Consider the following 13,075-nt stretch of genomic DNA (forward strand, 5'->3'; position numbering starts at 1 on the left):
GATGTAATTATATTTTAATTAAATGTAATAAAATTAAAAATGGAAATAAAACATCTTCATTTTGTGTGAAAAATCTTTAAAATGTTTTAAGAGAATGTTATAAACTCACAACTCTATAGACCAACTTCAAACCTTAAAAAGTTAAAAGGGTTAAAGTAGGGAAATTACTGCAGTCATATTATATCAATACTCACAATCAGAGAAGAATGACTTAAAGCATTAAAGCCGACTATGTGGCTATGAGGCTTTTGGTACTGTTTTGTGCTAAGGATGTGGAATAATTTGGCACTTTTTGGTAGAAAAGACATTGAATGCTTTTAAAGAAATGATACAGATTGTCATAATGTGAGTTTGAAAGATAGGAATGTTGAGAGAAATGTAGACATTGGGAACCAGCTCAAGATATTTCAAGGGAAAATAGACTCTTAACCAGAATAAGGCTGTTTACTTCTATGATATTTTGGCCAAGAATCTGGCTTACTCTGCCTGTATCTATCTGGTGGACCTGAGACGGAGCTTGGATTTAAAGAAAATTAGTTAATTTTGTTTGTGAAGAAAAGGTAGCTAGGAAAGCTTCAAGTTTAGGACAAGCAGAATACAGACAATAAAGCAGCTGTCAATATAAGAGATTGGTACCATTTAAGACAAAGATGACCTGCCCATAGGATAGTGTTTCCTAACGGTCAGCACAGAGAAGATGATACAGCTATGGTCCAGTGAAACTAGGTTACCTCTTGGGCTAGTCATGAAATTTGGTGGCAATGTCTACATTTTTCTAAATTTCATATATGAAAGATGCAATACTAAGAGAGTCTTTAAGAACAGCTGAGGCCAAGAGCTGTGTGACAGAATTTGAATCCTGGCAAAGAAGCCCCAAGAGGCTGTTGCATGAAGTTATGAAGGTAAAGTTTAAGCTACTGTAGAGATTTCAGAGTATTAGAAATGCCAGGATGATGGGACATGATCTAATGTCTGGACAAGGACATCTGGAGGTAAGAAATGGAATCAGTTTAAATGCTGAGAAAATCTGTGTGTGCTGAAGATAGCATATGTAGAGGGATTGGGACACCAAAGCTGATTTCTCCATGAAAAGCCCCAGAACTGGAGGATTTCATTTCTCTGCTTGATTTTGGCTTTTTGTATAATCATCACTTGCTATTCCTAGATACTTATTTTTATTTTGTGATAAGAATTTTTACATTATTCTATTATGCATAGCAATAACATAATTTTCTACAAGATATCACATTACATTTTTTGATGTGGTAAAGTTTTTAAAGACTATGAGGACTTTTAAAGTTGGACTGTATTTTGCATTATTAAACACACAGAGAACTTTGGAAATAAGGGTTGGTAGGTTATGTCTAAAACATAATGTGATGTGTCTATGTGACAGGTTAACAATGAATGAAGCTGTGATGGTTAATGTTATATACTTAACACAATATAGAATTGCCTCAGAGGGAAATCTGAATGAAGGATTATCTATACTACTTAGTCTGTGAGCATGGTTGTGGGGCTGCATCTTGATTAATTTAATTTATACGGGAAGAACTTCCCTTGTTGTGGAACCATTATCTACGATGGGGATTCTGGAGTGTATGAGAATAAAGAAAGCAAATTAAGCTCTAGTAAGCATACACACATCAATTCCTTGATCTCTACTCTTGACTTGTGTCAAGTTTCTGCTACTTCCTGTTGCACTGATGCCCCAACAGTGATGGACTATAGTCTGAATTTGTGTGTAAAATAAACTTTCATGTACCTTGTTTTGGCCAGGATACCTACAGAAAGTTATAAGGTGCTAACCTTCTTAATGTAGTTCATGCTTGCCTCAAACTATCAATACTACTCCATTTTCTCTTCCTCGGTGCTAGGTTTTTTTTGTTTGTTTGTTTTGTTTTTTTTTGTTTTTTTTTAATAAGCCTAATATAATATGACTGAATAAAATTTTCTTTTCATTTTTAAAGCACATTATTATTTATTATTATTATTATTATTATTATTATTATTATTATTATTACTATTACTATTATTATTATGTGGTAGCATATGTGATCTAGAGCACATGGGGAAGTCAGAGCATCACTTTGCTGAATGCAGTTCCCTCTTTACATTCATGTATGTTCTGAAAATGGAATGAAGGCCATCACACTTGCTTAGCAAGTGCTTTATTTGCTTAGCATCTCATTAACCTTCCGTTTTGTGTTTCTTTGTTTTTGTTATTGTTTTTGTTATTGATTTTATTTTTGTTTTGTTTTGGACTCAGAACCTCCCTATGTAGATCAGCCTACTTTTTTTTTTTTAAGCATCCAGTACCAACAGTCCAGAGCTGATACTGCCAACTGGGATATCCTTCCATAGCAATCATTAATTAATAAAATTCAACAAAGCCTTTTCCAGGCAAAAGTTTGGTAGGGTTATTTTCTCAATTGAAATTGAATATTCTCAAATGGCTCTGACTTGTGTGAAGTTGATATTAAATTAGACAGCAGAGGGCTTTAATGAATACAGCCATAGGCATGATGTGTTAAGGATAAGAAATGTTGTCTTGGACTTGTCCTTAACAGGAAGGCTTGCAGCTGCAGAAGTAGAATTGGTAGAGTACTTTATTCTCATGCATGAAGCCTTGGGTTTGATCTCTAAAACTGCATCAAGTAGGGCATGCTGGTACCTCTCTTTAATCCTAGCTGTTCTGGAAAGTGAAAGCAGGAGTATCAGTGGTTCATAGTCATATTGAGCTATTAAGTGAGATAAAGGACAGTCTGAACTATATGAAATATGTCTCAAAGTATGTAAGGATTATAATACTATATAATACCAACACACAAACAAAAGCCAGCTTATATCACATGAGTCTGTGAATCTATCAGTTTTATTTAAGCCTCCCCTTACATAATCCAATAGCTCTACCATCAATCTCTATCCACATTTATCCAGTGGACCTCATGGATGCCCATGTCTAGGGTGTAATTTATTTGACTAGTGGCTCTGAGTCACCTAATTTGTGGAAGACTAGCAGATTTCATACTTTGGTTATGAGGCACCTCTTTTAAGTACATTTAAATCAAACTTCCTTTAAACTGATAGATGCAAGGTACTTTTCCCTATTATTTAAGTTTGTGTGTGTGTGTGTGTGTGTGTGTGTGTGTGTGTTGGTACATACATACGTATGTAAGTAAATGCACATGAACACAGGTGCTAGAGGCCTCCTGAAGCTCAAGCTGAAGGTGACTGCGAGCTACCCAACGTGAGTCCTGTGCAAGAGCAATACTCACTCCTCATTACTGACCACTCTCATCTCAAAGTGCTTTTATTCTGTAGCAACATAATCAAACCCCTAAGTATAACTCTTAAATTATTTTTGTTTGGGAAATTCTGTTTATACTTTCTGGCACTGTTAGTCCTTGTACTTCTGATATTGCTCATGATTCAGTCTCCAAAGTACAGGATTCATAAAGATAAAGATAAACTACTGGTTCCAGTAATTTCCTATTTTCAGACAGATTGTCATATAGCCTAGGCTGGCCCAAACTTAGTATGTAACCAAGGATAGCTTGGAACTTCTAATCCTTCCAATACTAACTTGTTCCATGCAAACCATTCTATTTTTTGAAAGCACACATAGAGTAAATATTATTTCTTCTCAAAGTTCTCTTTATAAAAGTTCAATTCAACTAAAGTCTATGTCATGTATATTCAACCTCTTTTGTAATCATGTAAAGAATTCTTTGACAAACTATATAAATCTGTTCCTGTGACAGTTAGGACCTCTATTCCCTATCATAAAAGAAATATCTGTGCAGAGGGGTTTTACTTCACAAAAGTGGACAAATATAAATTTTATTAACTATCTTTTCAGAGCTATTTATTATCAGCTATCTTTGTCTGGGCATCTCTAAGGGCTAAAGTTTGATGCCTTGGTATATCTATATATTATTCAGTAATAATATTAGGGATATTATATACTTATTATAACTGACATACATTGTTCTGATAGATTAGAATAGAGCCTGGATAGCTATCTCAAAATATTTCAAAAGCCCAAGTACACATATTTCAGGGAATCATATCTAGGGGCTACACAAATTAAGTATAGGACTGAAAAATATTATTTCTGATAATTAAATCAATGGAAAACATATTCTCACAAAAATATACTTACATATTTTTAATATATTTGTTTGTAATCTTTCTTAGCTAGAAGCAGGTGTTTTATCTGGGAAATGACCAAAGCACTGGTGTGTCTAATGCATAGATTATTTCTCAGCAATTAAAAAACAATGAGTACTCCCACCTTATCCTCTCTTTCTCCATTTATTTTTCTCCCTCTGATACACAGACACAAAATTTTCAATCAATAGGAACTCCTCTGGAAGTATCAGGAAAGTGCCACACACTACAAAACAAGCATTGGGTAATTTCCAGGCCAATACTCTCATTATAATTTTAATTTTAATAGGAAAAAAACTCCCCTAGATACCTTAAAGAGGCAGAGACTCACTCCCTTCTAAACATAGGTAGAATAATAGGTGACTGTTGAGAAATATTCTGGAGCAAAGCAGCAAGTGAGAAATAGGAAGAGAAGGAAGAGGAAAGAGGAGAGAGAGAGAGAGAGAGAGAGAGAGAGAGAGAATGTACTCAAAAGAAAGAAACCTTCTTTAAAGGCCAGTGTTCATTCAGAATTTATTTATTTATTTATTTATTTATTTATTTATTTATTTATTTATCTTTTTTGATTTATTTAATCTTTTCTTCATACTCCAGGTGTTATACCCCTCCAGGTCCACCCTCTGACTGTTCCACATCCCATACCACCGCCCACCATTTCCACAAATTGTCTTCACCCCCAACCTCACCAGACCTCCCCCAGAGACTGTCTGTGGCCTCCAGTCTCTTGAGGGTTTGGTGCATCTTTTCTGACTAAACCCAGACCAGGCAGTCCTATGCTGTATATGTGTTTGGGTCATCATGTCAGCTGGTATATTCTGCCTGGTTGGTGGCTCAGTGTCAGAGAGGTCTTGGAGATCCATGTTAAATGAGACTGTTTGTCTTCATACAGGGATGCCCTCCTCCTCAGCTTCTTCCAGCTTTTCCCTCATTGAACCAGAGGGATCAGCAGCTTCTGTCCATTGTTTGGGTGTAAATATCTGCACCTGACTCTTCCAGCTGCTTTTTGGGTCATTCGGAGTACAGTCATGATAGGCCCCATTTTGTGAGCATTCCATAGCCTCACTAGTAGTGTAAGGCCTTGGGGCCTTTCCCCAAGCTGGGCCCCACCTTGATCCTTTCACTGGACCTCATTTCCATCAGGTTCTTCTCTGTTTTTGTTCCTGAAGTTCTTTTTGACAGGAATAGTTCTGGGTCAGAGGTTTTGACTTGGGATGGCAATCCCATCACTCACTTGATGCCTTCCTTATCTTTCTACTGGATGTGGATTCTGCAAGTTCCTACTCCCCATCTACAAGTTCCTACTCCCCACTGTAGGGCATTTCATCTAAGGTACCTCCATTTGAGTCCTGAGAGTCTCTCACCTCCCAGGGCTCTGGTACATTCTGGGTGGTCCCCTAGTGTCATACCTCCATAGGTTGCCTGTTTTCATTCTTTCTGCTGGCCCTCAGGGCTTCAGTATTTTTTTTTTCTCTACCCAATACCTGATCATGTTCTTCTCTAGTACTCCTGGTCCCCTTCCCCACTTGAGACCTTCCCCCCACCCCCAACCCCACCCCCACCCTGTGATTTCTTTCTTTTCCCTTCCAAGTCGGATTGAGGTGTCCTCACTTGGGCCTTGTGGCTTGATAACCTTTTTAAGTTCTGCGGAATGTATAGTGGGTGTTCTGCACTTTTTTGGCTAATATCCACTTATTAATGAGTATATACCATGCATGTCCTTTTGGTTCTGAGTTACCTTACTCAGAATGATATTTCCGAGTTACATCCATTTGCCTGAAAAACTCAGGATGTCTTTGTTTCTTAATAGTTGAGTAGTATTTCATTGTGTAATTGAACCACATTTTCTGTATCCATTCTTCTGTTGTGGGACATCTGGGTTATTTCCAGCTTCTAGCTATAATAAACAAGGCTGTTATGAACATAGAAAAACATGTGCCTTGGGCATGGTGGGACATCATTTTGGTATATGCCCAAGAGTGGTACAGCTGGGTCTTCAAGTAGAACTATTTCCAATGTTCTGAGGAATCTCCACACTGATTTCCAGAGAAGTTGTACCTGCTCTCCGTCCCACCAGCCTTGGAGGAGTGTTCCTTTTTCTCCACATTTTCACCAACATGTGCTGTCATCTGAGGTTTTGATCTTAGCCATTTTGATTGGTGTAAAGTACAATCTCAGGGTTGTTTTGATTTGAATTTACCTGAGCACTAAGGACTTTAAACATATCTTTAAGTGCTCCTTAGCCATTTTAGACTCTTTTGTCTTGACATCTCTATTTAGATATATACCCCATATTTGATTGGTTTATTAGGTTTCTTGAGTTCTTTATATATTTTGGATATTAGCCCTTTATCGGATGTGAGGTTAGTTAAGATTTTTTTCTCCAGTCTGTAGGTTGATGATTAGTCCCATTGCCTATATTCTTTGCTTACAGAAGCTTTCCAGTTTCATGAGGTCACATTTATGAATTGTTGATCTTAGAGCATGAGCCATGGGAGTTGTTTTTAGGACATTTCCCTCTCTGTGTCAATGAGTTTATTTTCTATTAGATTCAGTGTATCTTATTTTATGTTGATAATCTTGTTCAACTTGAAACTGAGCTTTGTGCAAGGTGATAAGTATGGATTTGTTTTTATTTTTCAACATACAGACTGCAAATTAGAACAGCACCATTTATTGAAAATCCTTTCTTTTTTCCATCATATATATATATATATATATATATATATATATATATATATATATATATATATATTTGCTTCTTTGTCAAATATCAAGTGTCCATAAATGTGTGGTTTTCTTTCTGGTTCTTCAGTTCTAGTCCACTGATCCATCTGTCCGTCTCTGTATCAATACCATGTAGTTTTTTTTTTTTTTTTTTTTTTTTTTTATCACTACTGCTCTATAGTAGAGTTTGAGGTCCAGGATTGCCCTGAGCCTCCTGCCCCCAGGGCAGGATAGCAGTGGAATCACAGAGTAGGACCCTGGCAATGGCTTCAAAATCTAAGTGTCTCAGGGCTTTCTAGCTCTCTAATTGTACTGAAATGCTGATGATAACTTCTAAAAAGTACTTGGTCTTTCTGAGGGTAGGCTGGCTTAGGTGATTAACACCTGTAGCCTAACAGAGGAGGATTAAGCAATGCAGCCTTTGTTCTAGCTCAGCAGGAATTGCTGGGCTCTAACTTTGAGCCTACTAGTCAGATGTCACAGGAAGAGAAGGAATTTAGAGAAGTGATTATAGAAGTTATTACTAAGTTATAAAAAATTTTCTATGAAAGTTATATAACCGGAAAAGCAGAAAGATCCTAAGTGGGGAAAGGGAAAAATTCTTCTAAGTGGGGAAAAGGAAAAAAATTAGTCTAAGATGAGAAAGGCAAAAAAAAAAAAAAAAAAAAAACAAACAAAAAACAAAAACAAAAAAACAAAACAAAACAAAACCTTCTCTCTCGATTTTCCTCGTCTCTTTGCCCTCAGCACTTATACGTATTTCAGAATACTTGACCACATGTTACAAAGTTCATCAACTGTCTCAGATCAACAGGTTCACTGAAGATATCAAACCATAACTAAGATATTAGTGAAGTTTTGTATAGGTAAATCCAATCAATATTTTATCTTCTACCATAGAACCTATAATAAACGATTAGTTCCCTTCTGATGACCTTTGGTTAATTGTTATACAACCTCTTGGAATGTGCTTTGAGTAGGAGAAAGCCTAGTTACTATCTAAGAGCAATTAGCCAGTGACACTTGGAAAACTGGCAGTTCTCATTGCAGTTTTGACTATCAGAAAAGGACCTAATAGCCCTTTCAGTTTGGGGAGAATTTTATTGAGTGTTTTTGCATTGATATTCATAAGAGAAGTTGGTCTGAAGTTGTCTTAATCTGGAATCAATTCACCAATAAAAACACATAGACTAACAGACTGGCTATATAAACAATACACAACATTTTGCTCCATAAAAGAAACCCACCTCAGGGACAGCATGCTGCTAACCAAACAGATTATCATTGGGGAGAGTACGCTCAGATCTCAGCTGCCACTGTTAAGGCATGGAAGGCACTCTCTAAGAAGTGAGAGGCAAGTGGGCATTTGACCAAGATTACTCAAGGTGCACAGGAGTCCTTCTCAGACTTTGTGGACAGAATGACAGAGGCAGCAGGGAGGATATTTGGAGACCCAGAAGCAGCTATGCCTTTAATTGAACACTTGGTTTATGAACAAGCTAAGCAGGAATGCAGATCAGCAATTACACCTAGAAAGAGTAAGGGGTTACAGGACTGGTTAAAGGTTTGCCATGAGCTTGGAGGGCCGCTTACTAATGCTGGATTGGCAGCAGCCATTCTGCAGGGGAGGAGGCGCTCAGATTCAACTGAGCTCAAACTTTGCTTTAGTTGTGGCAAACCAGGACATTTAAAAAAGGACTGCAGAGCCCCTATAAAAGGGACAGCACCAGGATTGTGTACTAAATGTGGAAAAGGATATCATTGGGCTAAGGACTGTCGTTCAATTAGAGATATACAAGGCAGGCTCTTGTAGCCTACAAGGTCTTATTGTCCACCCTGGAGTTGGAGATCAGGATTATAAAGGGGAACTTCAGGTTCTCTGTTCCGGCACTCAAGGTGTCTTTTCTATTTCACAAGGGGACAGAATAGCTCAACTAATAATTTTGCAAAGCCTACGTGGCTGATTTCCTTCCTCTGGTATTCCTCAAGCTGCCAGAGGGATTGGTTCTACTGGAAAAGATTCTGCTTACTTAATAATGCCTTTAGATTCCAGGCCATCCTTGGAGTTAGTTATAGAAGGGAAAAATTTAAGGGAATTTTAGATACAGGAGCAGACAAAATGATTATTTCTTCTCACTGGTGGCCAAAACCCTGGCCTGTAACTCAGTCATCACACTCTTTACAAGGGCTAGGCTATCAGTCCTGCTCCACTATTAGCTCCCGTTCTTTAAGCTGGCAAATGGATGTCACGCATATTTCCTCCTTTGGGAAAAATCAATATTTACATGTTTGCTAATCTGTCTAGGCAGATTTCTTTGTATCTTCCAGGAAAGACTTGATGAGACCCTTGAGACCCTGAGAGCGGCTGTTCTCAGGATCAACTCGAAACGAGTGGACCTGTCATTGACAGAGGGTCTCTCCTCCTGGATTTCATCTGCTTTTTCTTATTTTAAGGAATGGGTAGGGGTAGGTTTATTTGGTGTTGCCACCTGCTGTGGACTTGTTTTTATGCTCTGTTTAGTTTGCAAGCTCAGAACCCAACAAACAAATGACAAGGTTGTGATTGCTCAAGCACTTGCAGCCATCGAGCAAGGGGCCTCCCCCGAAATCTGGCTATCTATGCTCAAAAATTAGTTGATATTGGTGGCGGGCCTCTTTTATAGAGTTTGCCCTAGGTCATTTAGCAGTTACTGTCATACAGTACTGCAGTATCCAGAGATGGGCAACTTTCCTCATGCACAGACAAACCTAAGACACGGGACCCGGTGGCGATATGGTTACCCAATGACAGGAAAGGCTGTGACATTTGAGGAATGACCTAAGACAGGAGCCACAGCAGATGGACATGACTGCAGAGGCCTAGACCAGCCTCAAATTTTAATAAAATAAAAAGGAGGAGATGTGGAGAGCTGTGCCGCGAGCAATCATGTGCGTGCCGTGAGCAATCGCCATTATAAGATGGTGCTGGCTTCCACTGCACCTAACTAGTAAACAAGCCTCATGCTCAAGTGCAAGAGTGAACTCACGCCTAGTCACTGCCCATCTCGTGGCGTAGTAATGGGGTGATGTGTGAGCAACGAATCAGGAGCTGTCATGCCACATCAGGTGCTGAAACGTCAGGCTGGGGGCTATATAAGCAGCGCCATTTTCCCGGTCCGGGGTCTTCCCTCCTGATAAGTAAGCAATAAAAGCTTTGCCGCAGAAGATTCTGGTTGTCCTGAGTGTGTTCTTGCCGGCGGGGACAAAAGCTCTGGATAATCTGGAATAACAAAAAACCTAGGATAGCAAAAACTATTCTCAACAATAAAAGATCATATGGTGGAATCACCATGCCTAACCTCAAGCTGTACTACAGAGCAATTGTGATAAAAACTGCATGGTACTGGTACAGTGACAGACAGGTAGATCAATGGAATAGAATTAAAGATCCAGAAAGGAACCCACACACCTATGGTCACTTGATCTTTGACAAAGGAACTAAAACCATCCACGGGAAAAAAGACAGCATTTTCAACAAATGGTGCTGACACAACTGGCAGTTATCATACAGAAGAATGTGAATTGATCCATTCTTATTTCCTTGTACAAAGCTCAGTTCTAAATGGTTCAATGAATTCCACATAAAACCAAAGACACTGAAACTTATAAAGGAGACAGTGGGGAAAAGCCTTGAAGATATGGGCACTAGGATAAAAAAATCCTGAACAGAATATCAATGCCTTGTGTTGTAATATTGAGAATCAAAAAATGGGACCTCATAAAATTGCAAAGCTTCTGTAAGGCAAAAGACACTAGTCAATAAGACAAAAAGGCCACCAACAGATTGGGAAATGATTTTTATCATTCCTAAATCAGATGGGGGACAAATATCCAATATATACAAAGAACTCAAGAAACTGGACTCCAGAAAATCATATAACCCTAGTAAAAAATGGGGTACAGAGCTAAATAAAAAAATCTCAACTGAGGAATACTGAATTGCTGAGAAGCACCTGAAAAAATGTTCAACATCCTTAATCATCAGGGAAATGCAAATCAAACCAACCCTGAGATTCCACCTCACAACAGTCAGAATGGCTAAGGTCAAAAATTCAGGTGACAGCAGATGCTGGCGAGGATGTGGAGAAAGAGGAACACTCCTCCATTGTTGGTGGGATTGCAAGCTTGTACAACCACTCTGGAAATCAGACTGGCTGTTCCTCAGAAAATTGGACATGGACAGGAAGATCCAGCAATACTTCTCTTGGGCATATACTCAGTAGATGTTCCAATTTGTAATAAGGACACATGCTTCACTGTGTTCATAACAGCCTTATTTATAATAGCTAGAAGCTGGAAAGAACCCAGATGTCCCTCAACAGAGGAATGGATACAGAATATGTGGTTCATTTACACAATGGAATACTACTCAGCTATTAAAAACAATGAATTAATGAAATTCTTAGGCAAATGGATGGTATCTGAAGGATACCATCCTGGGTGAGATAACCCAATCACAAAAGAACTCACATGATATGCTCTCACTGATAAGTGGATATTAGCCCAGAAACTTTAATACCCAAGATACAATTTGCAAAACACTTGAAACTCAAGAAGAAGGAAGATAAAAGTGTGGATAATTTGTTCTTTCTTAGAATGGGGATCAAAATACCCATGGAAGGAGTTACAGAGACAAAGTTTGGAGCTGAAAGGGAAGGAAGGACAATCCAAAGACTGCCTTACCAGGGCGTCCATTCAATAAGCAACCACCAAACACTGACATTATTGTATCTTCCAGCAAGAGTTTGCTGACAGGACCCTCTTATAGCTGTCTCTTATGAGGCTATGTCAGTTCCTGTCAAATTCAGAAGTGGATGATCACAGTCATCTATAGGATGGAACACAAGGCCCCCAATGATGGAGCTATAGAATGTACCCAAGAATGTAAAGGGGTCTGCAACCCTACAGGAGGAGCAAGAATATGAAATACTCAGTACTCCCCAAAACTTGTGTCTCTAGTTGAATATGTAGCAGAGGATGACCTTTTAGGCCATTAATGGGAGAAGAGGACCTTAGTCTTGTGAAGATCATATGCCTCAGTACAAGGGAATGCCAGGGACAGGAAACAGGAGTGGGTATTTTATGGACCATGGAGGGAGGAGGGTATAGGGGACATTAGGGATAGCATTTGAAATTAAAATGAAGAAAATATCTAATAAAAAAGAAAGAAAAGGACCTACTAGCAGTCCAACTATAAAAGAGCTTAATAATCACAGATATAATTTTAGGAATTCTTATAGAATCTTTCTTTCTTTCTTTCTTTTTTTTTTTTTTAATGAGCCAAAATTTATTTATTTCTTGCACTTGAAGTATTCCTCGATGACATCCTTGGCCTGAGATTCTTTGCCATAGTCCTTAACCACTACGCAACTGCAACCAACCACCTTCCGTGGTTTGCCCTCTCGATCGATTTTACAGAGGCCTACCCATTCCCCTAATTTCTTGTTGTCATCAATCTTTATCAGGTTGATTTGATGCTCAGCACAAAGTGCCTCCACCAGCTTGACATACATGGGCTCATCACAGTTGGATGCGAGCACACACAGATGGGCTTGACGCTTGTCTAAGGCTTTGGCAGCTTCGCGTATGCCACATGCTAGGCCATCGTGGATGAGGGCTGTCTTCAGCACCTCTTGTAGAGCAGTCTTGACGTCCATTACACCTCCAGCTGCTATGCCTTCCTCGGCCATGGCGGTGAATCACGGGTGATGCCGAATCTTGAACGTACCCGAGCTTCCGCCTCCATGCAAGTCGGCAGTGGCAGGGGAAAAAAAAAAGTTATAGAATCTTTCTTAAGACTTAAGTCATCAATGTGTTTATGAAACATTACTACAGGACATTACATCATCGTGGATCTCTGGAGATCTGTTCTAAAGTGGTGTGCTATACTTAGTAATTGTTATATATCTTTAATAATAACAGGAAAAGCATATTAATAGCAGGATTCCTTCCTAAAATGAGTCCTATACAGCCTTGCTTAATAAGGGTGTACCTGTTGAAGATTATATAATAATCTGAAACAGGCCATTTCAGGATGATCACTTTCTAGTTATTAGCTTGTCACATTATATGGCCCCTGAAAAAGGATGGTGATTCCCCAGGCCATTCTTTTATCATTAGGATTTTTTTTTTTTTTTTT

General features: G+C 38.7%; 1 pseudogene; it reads right to left on the reverse strand.

Moving 5' to 3' along the window:
- Positions 1-12,214: 12,214 nt before the first annotated feature.
- Rps12-ps15 lies at positions 12,215-12,641 on the reverse strand (annotated as a pseudogene).
- Positions 12,642-13,075: the final 434 nt, after the last annotated feature.

This window comes from Mus musculus, chromosome X, assembly GCF_000001635.26.
Source record: "Mus musculus strain C57BL/6J chromosome X, GRCm38.p6 C57BL/6J".
NCBI classification, from domain to species: Eukaryota; Metazoa; Chordata; class Mammalia; order Rodentia; family Muridae; genus Mus; species Mus musculus.